Below are 13,185 nucleotides of genomic sequence, written 5' to 3'. Positions count from 1 at the left end.
AATGATCAAAATTGACATTTTTCGATAGAAAAAATATTTTTAGAAAATTTTCGATTTTTAACAAGAAAGTCATGACTATACAAATCATTGCAAGTTTGATCCAAATAAGTCAAAATGTATACATAGAGGTCGTTTATGACTGCCCTAAGTATAAGTAAGCCAAAAATGATGAAATATGACATTTTTCGATAGAAAAAACATTTTTTGAAAATTTTCGATTTTTCTACAAGAGACCCATGACTATACAAATCATTGAAATTTTGATCCAAATAAGTCAAAATGCATACATAGAGGTCGTTTATGACTGGACTAAGTATAAATAAGCCAAAAATGATCAAATTTGACATTTTTCTATAGAAAAAACATTTTTTGAAAATTTTCGATTTTTCAACAAGAGAGTCATGACTATACAAATCATTGAAATTTTGATCCAAATAAGTCAAAATGTAAACATAGAGGTCGTTTATGACTGGACTAAGTATAAATAAGCCAAAAATGATCAAATTTTACATTTTTCGATAGAAAAAACATTTTTTGAAAATTTTCGATTTTTCAACAAGAGAGTCATGACTATACAAATCATTGAAATTTTGATCCAAATAAGTCAAAATGTATACATAGAGGTCGTTTATGACTGGACTAAGTATAAATAAGCCAAAAATGATCAAATTTGACATTTTTCGATAGAAAAAACATTTTTTGAAAATTTTCGATTTTTCAACAAGAGAGTCATCACTATACAAATCATTGAAATTTTGATCCAAATGAGTCAAAATGTATACATAGAGGTCGTTTATGACTGGTATAAGTATAAATAAACCAAAAATGATCAAATTTGACATTTTTCGATAGAAAAAACATTTTTTGAAAATTTTCGATTTTTCAACAAGAGAGTCATGAATATACAAATCGTTGCAATTTTGATCCAAATAAGTCGAAATGAATACATAGAGGTCGTTTATGACTGGACTAAGTATAAATAAGCCAAAAATGATCAAATTTGACATTGCAATTTTGATCCAAATAAGTCAAAATGTATACATAGAGGTCGTTTATGACTAGACTAAGTATAAATAAGCCAAAAATGATCAAATTTGACATTTTTCGATAGAAAAAAACATTTTTTGAAAATTTTCGATTTTTCAACAAGAGACTCATGACTATACAAATCATTGCAATTTTGATCCAAATAAGTCAAAATGTATACATAGAGGTCGTTTATGACAGGACTAAGTATAAATAAGCCAAAAATGATCAAATTTGACATTTTTCGATAGAATAAATATTGTTTGAAAATTTTCGATTTTTCAACAAGAGAGTCATGACTATACAAATCATTGAAATTTTGATCCAAATAAGTCAAAATGTATACAAAGAGGTCGTTTATGACTGGACTAAGTATAAATAAGCCAAAAATGATCAAATTTGACATTTTTCGATAGAAAAAACATTTTTTGAAAATTTTCGATTTTTCAACAAGAGAGTCATGACTATACAAATCATTGAAATTTTGATCCAAATGAGTCAAAATGTATACATAGAGGTCGTTTATGACTGGACTAAGTATAAATAAGCCAAAAATGATCAAATTTGACATTTTTCGATAGAAAAAAACATTTTTTGAAAATTTTCGATTTTTCAACAAGAGAGTCATGACTATACAAATCATTGAAATTTTGATCCAAATGAGTCAAAATGTATACATAGAGGTCGTTTATGACTGGACTAAGTATAAATAAGCCAAAAATGATCAAATTTGACATTTTTCGATAGAAAAAACATTTTTTAAAAATTTTTGATTTTTCAACAAGAGACTCATGACTATACAAATCATTGAAATTTTGATCCAAATAAGTCAAATTGTATACATAGAGGTCGTTTATGACTGGACTAGGTATAAATAAGCCAAAAATGATCAAATTTGACATTTTTCTATAGAAAAAACATTTTTTGAAAATTTTCGATTTTTCAACAAGAGAGTCATGACTACACAAATCATTGCAATTTTGATCCAAATAAGTCGAAATGTATACATAGAGGTCGTTTATGACTGGACTAAGTATAAATAAGCCAAAAATGATCAAATTTTACATTTTTCGATAGAAAAACATTTTTTGAAAATTTTCGATTTTTCAACAAGAGAGTCATGACTATACAAATCATTGAAATTTTGATCCAAATAAGTCGAAATGTATACATAGAGGTCGTTTATGACTGGACTAAGTATAAATAAGGAAAAATGATCAAATTTGACATTTTTCGATAGAAAAAACATTTTTTGAAAATTTTCGATTTTTCAACAAGAGACTCATGACTATACAAATCATTGCAATTTTGATCCAAATAAGTCAAAATGTATACATAGAGGTCGTTTATGACTGGACTAAGTATAAATAAGCCAAAAATGATCAAATTTGACATTTTTCGATAGAAAAAACATTTTTTAAAAATTTTCGATTTTTCAACAAGAGAGTCATGACTATACAAATCATTGCAATTTTGATCCAAATAAGTCAAAATGTATACATAGAGGTCGTTTATGACTGGCTAAGTATAAATAAGCCAAAAATGATGAAATTTGACATTTTTCGATAGAAAAAACATTTTTTGAAAATTTTCGATTTTTCAACAAGAGACTCATGACTATACAAATCATTGCAATTTTGATCCAAATAAGTCAAAATGTATACATAGAGGTCGTTTATGACTGGCTAAGTATAAATAAGCCAAAAATGATCAAATTTGACATTTTTCGATAGAAAAAACATTTTTTGAAAATTTTCGATTTTTCAACAAGAGGCTCATGACTATACAAATCATTGCAATTTTTAATCCAAATAAGTCAAAATGTATACAAAGAGGTCGTTTATGACTGGACTAAGTATAAATAAGCCAAAAATGATCAAATTTGACATTTTCGATAGAAAAAACATTTTTTGAAAATTTTCGATTTTTCAACAAGAGACTCATGACTATACAAATCAATACAATTTTGATCCAAACAAGTCAAAATGTATACATAGAGGTCGTTTATGACTGGCCTAAGTATAAATGAGCCAAAAATGATCAAATTTGACATTTTTCGATAGGAAAAACATTTTTTGAAAATTTTCGATTTTTAGACAAGAGACTCATGACTATACAAATCATTGCAATTTTGATCCAAATAAGTCAAAATGTATACATAGAGGTCGTTTATGACTGGACTAAGTATAAATAAGCCAAAAATGATCAAATTTGACTTTTTTCGATAGAAAAAACATTTTTTGAAAATTTTCGATTTTTCAACAAGAGAGTCATGACTATACAAATCATTGAAATTTTGATCCAAATAAGTCACAATGTATACATAGAGGTCGTTTATGACTGGACTAAGTAAAAATAAGCCAAAAATGATCAAATTTGACATTTTTCGATAGAAAAAACATTTTTTGAAAATTTTCGATTTTTAGACAAGAGAGTCATGACTATACAAATCATTGAAATTTTGAGATAAATAAGTCAAAATGTATACATAGATGTCGTTTATGACTGGACTAAGTATAAATAAGCCAAAAATGATCAAATTTGACATTTTTCGATAGAAAAAACATTTTTCGAAAATTTTCGATTTTTCAAAAGAGACTCATGACTATACAAATCATTGAAATTTTGATCCAAATAAGTTTAAATGTACACATAGAGGTCGTTTATGACTGGACTAAGTATAAATAAGCCAAAAATGATCAAATTTGACATTTTTCGATAGAAAAAACATTTTTTGAAAATTTTCGATTTTTCAACAAGAGAATCATGACTTTACAAATCATTGCAATTTTGATCCAAATAAGTCAAAATGTATACATAGAGGTCGTTTATGACTGGCTAAGTATAAATAGGCCAAAAATGATCAAATTTGACATTTTTCGATTGAAAAAACATTTTTTGAAAATTTTCGATTTTTCAACAAGAGACTCATGACTATACAAATCATTGCAATTTTGATACAAATAAGTCAAAATGTATACATTGAGGTCGTTTATGACTGGACTAAGTATAAATAAGCCAAAAATGATCAAATTTGACATTTTTCGATAGAAAAAACATTTTTTGAAAATTTTCGATTTTTCTACAACAGACTCATGACTATACAAATCATTGCAATTTTGATCCAAATAAGTCACAATGTATACATAAAGGTCGTTTATGACTGGACTAAGTATAAATAAGCCAAAAATGATCAAATTTGACATTTTCGATAGAAAAAACATTTTTTGAAAATTTTCGATTTTTCAACAAGAGACTCATGACTATACAAATCATTGCAATTTTGATCCAAATAAGTCAAAATGTATACATAGAGGTCGTTTATGACTGGACTAAGTATAAATAAGCCAAAAATGATCAAATTTGACTTTTTTCGATAGAAAAAAACATTTTTTGAAAATTTTCGATTATTCAACAAGAGACTCATGACTATACAAATCATTGCAATTTTGATCCAAATAAGGCAAAATTTATACATAGAGGTCGTTTATGACTGGACTAAGTATAATTGAGCCAAAATTGATCAAATTTGACTTTTTTCGATAGAAAAAATATTTTTTGAAAATTTTTGATTTTTCAACATGAGACTCATGACTATACAAATCATTGCAATTTTGATCCAAATAAGTCAAAATGTATACATAGAGGTCGTTTATGACTGGACTAAGTATAAATGAGCCAAAAATGATCAAATTTGACTTTTTTCGATAAAAAAAACATTTTTTGAAAATTTTCGATTTTTAGACAAGAGACTCATGACAATACAAATCTTTGCAATTTTGATCCAAATAAGTCAAAATGTATACAGAGAGGTCGTTTATGACTTGACTAAGTATAAATAAACCAAAAATGATCAAATTTGACATTTTTCGATAGGAAAAACATTTTTTGAAAATTTTCGATTTTTAGACAAGAGACTCATGACTGTACAAATCATTGCAATTTTGATCCAAATAATTCAAAATGTATACATAGAGGTCGTTTATGACTGGTCTAAGTATAAATAAACCAAAAATGATCAAATTTGACATTTTTCGGTAGAAAAAACATTTTTTGAAAATTTTCGATTTTTCAACAAGAGAGTCATGTCTATACAAATCATTGAAATTTTGATCCGAATAAGTCAAAATGTATGCATAGAGGTCGTTTATGACTGGACTAAGTATAAATAAGCCAAAAATGATCAAATTTGACACTTTTCGATAGAAAAAACATTTTTTGAAAATTTACGATTTTTCAACAAGAGAGTCATGACTATACAAATCATTGAAATTTTGATCCAAATAAGTCAAAATGTATACATAGAGGTCGTTTATGACTGGCTAAGTATAAATAAGCCAAAAATGATCAAATTTGACATTTTTCGATAGAAAAAACATTTTTTGAAAATTTTCGATTTTTCAACAAGAGAATCATGACTTTACAAATCATTGCAATTTTGATCCAAATAAGTCAAAATGTATACATAGAGGTCGTTTATGACTGGCTAAGTATAATTATGCCAAAAATGATCAAATTTGACATTTTTCGATAGAAAAAACATTTTTTGAAAATTTTCGATTTTTCAACAAGAGACTCATGACTATACAAATCATTGCAATTTTTAATCCAAATAAGTCAAAATGTATACAAAGAGGTCGTTTATGACTGGACTAAGTATAAATAAGCCAAAAATGATTAAATTTGACATTTTTCGATAGAAAAATCGTTTTTGAAAATTTTCGATTTTTCAACAAGAGACTCATGACTATACAAATCATTGCAATTTTGATACAAATAAGTCAAAATGTATACATTGAGGTCGTTTATGACTGGACTAAGTATAAATAAGCCAAAAATGATCAAATTTGACATTTTTCGATAGAAAAAACATTTTTTGAAAATTTTCGATTTTTCTACAACAGACTCATGACTATACAAATCATTGCAATTTTGATCCAAATAAGTCACAATGTATACATAAAGGTCGCTTATGACTGGACTAAGTATAAATAAGCCAAAAATGATCAAATTTGACATTTTTCGATAGGAAAAACATTTTTTGAAAATTTTCGATTTTTAGACAAGAGACTCATGACTATACAAATCATTGCAATTTTGATCCAAATAAGTCAAAATGTATACATAGAGGTCGTTTATGACTGGACTAAGTATAAATAAGCCAAAAATGATCAAATTTGACTTTTTTTGATAGAAAAAACATTTTTTGAAAATTTTCGATTTTTCAACAAGAGACTCATGACTATACAAATCATTGCAATTTTGATCCAAATAAGACAAAATGTATACATAGAGGTCGTTTATGACTGGACTAAGTATAAATAAGCCAAAAATGATCAAATTTGACATTTTTCGATAGGAAAAATATTTTTTGAAAATTTTCGATTTTTCAACAAGAGATTCATGACTATACAAATCATTGCAATTTTGATCCAAATAAGTCTAAATGTATGCATAGAGGTCGTTTATGACTGGACTAAGTATAATTGAGCCAAAATTGATCAAATTTGACTTTTTTCGATAGAAAAAACATTTTTTGAAAATTTTTGATTTTTCAACATGAGACTCATGACTATACAAATCATTGCAATTTTGATCCAAATAAGTCAAAATGTATACATAGAGGTCGTTTATGACTGGACTAAGTATAAATGAGCCAAAAATAATCAAATTTGACTTTTTTCGATAAAAAAAAACATTTTTTGAAAATTTTCGATTTTTAGACAAGAGACTCATGACAATACAAATCTTTGCAATTTTGATCCAAATAAGTCAAAATGTATACATAGAGGTCGTTTATGACTTGACTAAGTATAAATAAACCAAAAATGATCAAATTTGACATTTTTCGATAGGAAAAACATTTTTTGAAAATTTTCGATTTTTCAACAAAAGACTCATGACTATACAAATCATTGCAATTTTGATCCAAATAATTCAAAATGTATACATAGAGGTCGTTTATGACTGGTCTAAGTATAAATAAACCAAAAATGATCAAATTTGACATTTTTCGATAGGAATAACATTTTTTGAAAATTTTCGATTTTTCAACAAGAGACTCATGACTATACAAATCATTGCAATTTTGATCCAAATAAGTCAAAATGTATACATAGAGGTCGTTTATGACTGGACTAAGTATAAATAAGCCAAAAATGATCAAATTTGACATTTTTTGATAGAAAAAACATTTTTTGAAAATTTTCGATTTTTCAACAAGAGAGTCATGACTATACAAATCATTGCAATTTTGATCCAAATAAGTCAAAATGTATACATAGAGGTCGTTTATGACTGGTCTAAGTATAAATAAACCAAAAAAGATCAAATTTGACATTTTTCGATAGAAAAAACATTTTTTGAAAATTTTCGATTTTTCAACAAGAGAGTCATGTCTATACAAATCATTGAAATTTTGATCCGAATAAGTCAAAATGTATGCATAGAGGTCGTTTTTGACTTGACTAAGTATAAATAAGCTAAAAATGATCAAATTTGACACTTTTCGATAGAAAAAACATTTTTTGAAAATTTACGATTTGTCAACAAGAGAGTCATGACTATACAAATCATTGAAATTTTGATCCAAATAAGTCAAAATGTATACATAGAGGTCGTTTATGACTGGACTAAGTATAAATAAGCCAAAAATGATCAAATTTGACATTTTTCGATAGGAAAAACATTTTTTGAAAATTTTCGATTTTTCAACAAGAGACTCATGACTATACAAATCATTGCAATTTTGATCCAAATAAGTCAAAATGTATACATAGAGGTCGTTTATGACTGGTCTAACTATAAATAAACCAAAAATGATCAAATTTGACATTTTTCGATAGAAAAAACATTTTTTGAAAATTTTCGATTTTTCAACAAGAGAGTCATGACTATACAAATCATTGCAATTTTGATCCAAATAAGTCAAAATGTATACATAGAGGTCGTTTATGACTGGACTAAGTATAAATAAGCCAAAAATGATCAAATTTGACATTTTTCGATAGGAAAAACATTTTTTGAAAATTTTCGATTTTTCAACAAAAGACTCATGACTATACAAATCATTGCAATTTTGATCCAAATAATTCAAAATGTATACATAGAGGTCGTTTATGACTGGTCTAAGTGTAAATAAACCAAAAATGATCAAATTTGACATTTTTCGATAGGAATAACATTTTTTGAAAGTTTTCGATTTTTCAACAAGAGACTCATGACTATACAAATCATTGCAATTTTGATCCAAATAAGTCAAAATGTATACATAGAGGTCGTTTATGACTGGACTAAGTATAAATAAGCCAAAAATGATCAAATTTGACATTTTTTGATAGAAAAAACATTTTTTGAAAATTTTCGATTTTTCAACAAGAGAGTCATGACTATACAAATCATTGCAATTTTGATCCAAATAAGTCAAAATGTATACATAAAGGTCGTTTATGACTGGAATAAGTATAAATGAGCCAAAAATGATCAAATTTGACTTTTTTCGATAAAAAAAAACATTTTTTGAAAATTTTCGATTTTTCAACAAGAGACTCATGACTATACAAATCATTGCAATTTTGATCCAAATAAGTCAAAATGTATACATAGAGGTCGCTTATGACTGGACTAAGTATAAATAAGCCAAAAATGATCAAATTTGACATTTTTCGATAAGAAAAACATTTTTTGAAAATTTTCGATTTTTAGACAAGATACTCATGACTATACAAATCATTGCAATTTTGATCCAAATAATTCAAAATGTATACATAGAGGTCGTTTATGACTGGACTAAGTATAAATAAACCAAAAATGATCAAATTTGACATTTTTCGATAGGAAAAACATTTTTTTGAAAATTTTCGAATTTTCAACAAGAGACTCATGACTATACAAATCATTGCAATTTTGATCCAAATAAGTCAAAATGTATACATAGAGGTCGTTTATGACTGGACTAAGTATAAATGAGCCAAAAATGATCAAATTTGACATTTTTCGATAGAGAAAACATTTTTTGAAAATTTTCGATTTTTCAACAAGAGACTCATGACTATACAAATCATTGCAATTTTGATCCAAATAAGTCAAAATTTATACATAGAGGTCGTTTTTGACTGAACAAAGTATAAATGAGCCAAAAATGATCAAATTTGACATTTTTTCGATAGAAAAAACATTTTTTGAAAATTTTCGATTTTTCAACAAGAGACTCATGACTATACAAATCATTGCAATTTTGATCCAAATAAGTCAAAATGTATACATAGAGGTCGTTTATGACTGGACTAAGTATAAATGAGCCAAAAATGATCAAATTTGACATTTTTCGATAGAAAAAACATTTTTTGAAAATTTTCGATTTTTAGACAAGAGACTCGTGACTATACAAATCATTGCAATTTTGATCCAAATAAGTCAAAATGTATACATAGAGGTCGTTTATGACTGGTCTAAGTATAAATAAACCAAAAATGATCAAATTTGACATTTTTTCGATAGAAAAAAACATTTTTTTGAAAATTTTCGATTTTTAAACAAGAGAGTCATGTCTATACAAATCATTGAAATTTTGATCCGAATAAGTTCAAAATGTATACCTAGAGGTCGTTTATGACTGGACTAAGTATAAATAAGCCAAAAATGATCAAATTTGACACTTTTCGATAGAAAAAAAACATTTTTTGAAAATTTTCGATTTTTCAACAAGAGAGTCATGACTATACAAATCATTGAAATTTTGATCCAAATAAGTCAAAATGTATACATAGAGGTCGTTTATGACTGGACTAAGTATAAATAAGCCAAAAATGATCAAATATTTGACATTTTTCGATAGGAAAAACATTTTTTGAAAATTTTCGATTTTTAACAAGAGACTCATGACTATACAAATCATTGCAATTTTGATCCAAATAAGTCAAAATGTTTACATAGAGGTCGTTTATGACTGGTCTAAGTATAAATAAACCAAAAATGATCAAATTTGACATTTTTTCGATAGAAAAAAACATTTTTTGAAAATTTTTCGATTTTTCAACAAGAGAGTCATGACTATACAAATCATTGCAATTTTGATCCAAATAAGTCAAAATGTATACATAGAGGTCGTTTATGACAGGACTAAGTATAAAATAAGCCAAAAAATGATCAAATTTGACATTTTTCGATAGAAAAAACTTTTTTTTGGAAATTTTCGATTTTTCAACAAGAGACTCATGACTATACAAATCATTGCAATTTTGATCCAAATAAGTCAAAATGAATACAAAGAGGTCGTTTATGACTGGACTAAGCATAAATAAGCCAAAAATGATCAAATTTGACATTTTTCGATAGGAAAAACATTTTTTGAAAATTTTCGATTTTTCAACAAGAGAGTCATGACTATACAAATCATTGCAATTTCGATCCAAATAAGTCAAAATGTATACATAGAGGTCGTTTATGACTGGACTAAGTATAAATAAGCCAAAATGATCAAATTGGACATTTTTCGATAGAAAAAACATTTTTTGAAAATTTTCGATTTTTAAAGAAGAGAGTCATGACTATACAAATCATTGCAATTTTGATCCAAATAAGTCAAAATGTATACATAGAGGTCGTTTATGACTGGACTAAGTATAAATGAGCCAAAAATGATCAAATTTTGACATTTTTCGATAGAGAAAACATTTTTTGAAAATTTTCGATTTTTCAACAAGAGACTCATGACTATACAAATCATTGCAATTTTGATCCAAATAAGTCAAAAATTATACATAGAGGTCGTTTTTGACTGGACAAAGTATAAATGAGCCAAAAATGACCAAATTTGACATTTTTTCGATAGAGAAAAACATTTTTTGAAAATTTTCGATTTTTCAACAAGAGACTCATGACTATACAAATCATTGCAATTTTGATCCAAATAAGTCAAAATGTATACATAGAGGTCGTTTATGACAGGGACTAAGTATAAATGAGCCAAAAATGATCAAATTTGACATTTTTCGATAGAAAAAAACATTTTTTTGAAAATTTTCGATTTTTAGACAAGAGACTCGTGACTATACAAATCATTGCAATTTTGATCCAAATAAGTCAAAATGTATACATAGAGGTCGTTTATGACTGGTCTAAGTATAAATAAACCAAAAATGATCAAATTTGACATTTTTCGATAGAAAAAAAATTTTTTGAAAATTTTCGATTTTTAAACAAGAGAGTCATGTCTATACAAATCATTGAAATTTTGATCCGAATAAGTCAAAATGTATACAAAGAGGTCGTTTATGACTGGACTAAGTATAAATAAGCCAAAAATGATCAAATTTGACACTTTTCGATAGAAAAAAACATTTTTTGAAAATTTTCGATTTTTCAACAAGAGAGTCATGACTATACAAATCATTGAAATTTTGATCCAAATAAGTCAAAATGTATACATAGAGGTCGTTTATGACTGGACTAAGTATAAATAAGCCAAAAAATGATCAAATTTGACATTTTTCGATAGGAAAAAACATTTTTTGAAAATTTTCGATTTTTCAACAAGAGACTCATGACTATACAAATCATTGCAATTTGATCCATATAAGTCAAAATGTTTACATAGAGGTCGTTTATGACTAGGTCTAAGTATAAATAAATAAACCAAAAATGATCAAATTTGACATTTTTCGATAGAAAAAACATTTTTTGAAAATTTTCGATTTTTCAACAAGAGAGTCATGACTATACAAATCATTGCAATTTTGATCCAAATAAGTCAAAATGTATACATAGAGGTCGTTTATGACAGGACTAAGTATAAATAAGCCAAAAATGATCAAATTTGACATTTTTCGATAGAAAAAACTTTTTTTGAAAATTTTCGATTTTTCAACAAGAGACTCATGACTATACAAATCATTGCAATTTTGATCCAAATAAGTCAAAATGAATACAAAGAGGTCGTTTATGACTGGACTAAGCATAAATAAGCCAAAAATGATCAAATTTGACATTTTTCGATAGGAAAAACATTTTTTGAAAATTTTCGATTTTTCAACAAGAGAGTCATGACTATACAAATCATTGCAATTTCGATCCAAATAAGTCAAAATGTATACATAGAGGTCGTTTATGACTGGACTAAGTATAAATAAGCCAAAATGATCAAATTGGACATTTTTCGATAGAAAAAACATTTTTTGAAAATTTTCGATTTTTAAAGAAGAGAGTCATGACTATACAAATCATTGCAATTTTGATCCAAATAAGTCAAAATGTATACATAGAGGTCGTTTATGACTGGACTAAGTATAAATGAGCCAAAAATGATCAAATTTGACATTTTTCGATAGAGAAAACATTTTTTGAAAATTTTCGATTTTTCAACAAGAGACTCATGACTATACAAATCATTGCAATTTTGATCCAAATAAGTCAAAATTTATACATAGAGGTCGTTTTTGACTGGACAAAGTATAAATGAGCCAAAAATGACCAAATTTGACATTTTTCGATAGAGAAAACATTTTTTGAAAATTTTCGATTTTTCAACAAGAGACTCATGACTATACAAATCATTGCAATTTTGATCCAAATAAGTCAAAATGTATACATAGAGGTCGTTTATGACTGGACTAAGTATAAATGAGCCAAAAATGATCAAATTTGACATTTTTCGATAGAAAAAACATTTTTTGAAAATTTTCGATTTTTAGACAAGAGACTCATGACTATACAAATCATTGCAATTTTGATCCAAATAATTCAAAATGTATACATAGAGGTCGTTTATGACTGGTCTAAGTATAAATAATCCAAAAATGATCAAATTTGACATTTTTCGATAGGAAAAACATTTTTTGAAAATTTTCGATTTTTAGACAAGAGACTCATGACTATACAAATCATTGCAATTTTGATCCAAATAAGTCAAAATGTATACATAGAGGTCGTTTATGACTGGGCTAAGTATAAATAAGCCAAAAATGATCAAATTTGACTTTTTTCGATAGAAAAAACATTTTTTGAAAATTTTCGATTTTTCAACAAGAGACTCATGACTATGCAAATCATTGCAATTTTGATCCAAATAAGTCTAAATGTATACATAGAGGTCGTTTATGACTGGACTAAGTATAAATGAGCCAAAAATGATCAAATTTGACTTTTTTCGATAAAAAAAAA

Source organism: Chrysoperla carnea, unplaced genomic scaffold (genome assembly GCF_905475395.1).
Source record: "Chrysoperla carnea unplaced genomic scaffold, inChrCarn1.1, whole genome shotgun sequence".
In the NCBI taxonomy this organism is placed as follows: domain Eukaryota; kingdom Metazoa; phylum Arthropoda; class Insecta; order Neuroptera; family Chrysopidae; genus Chrysoperla; species Chrysoperla carnea.
Note: the sequence above shows the minus strand (reverse complement) of the source record.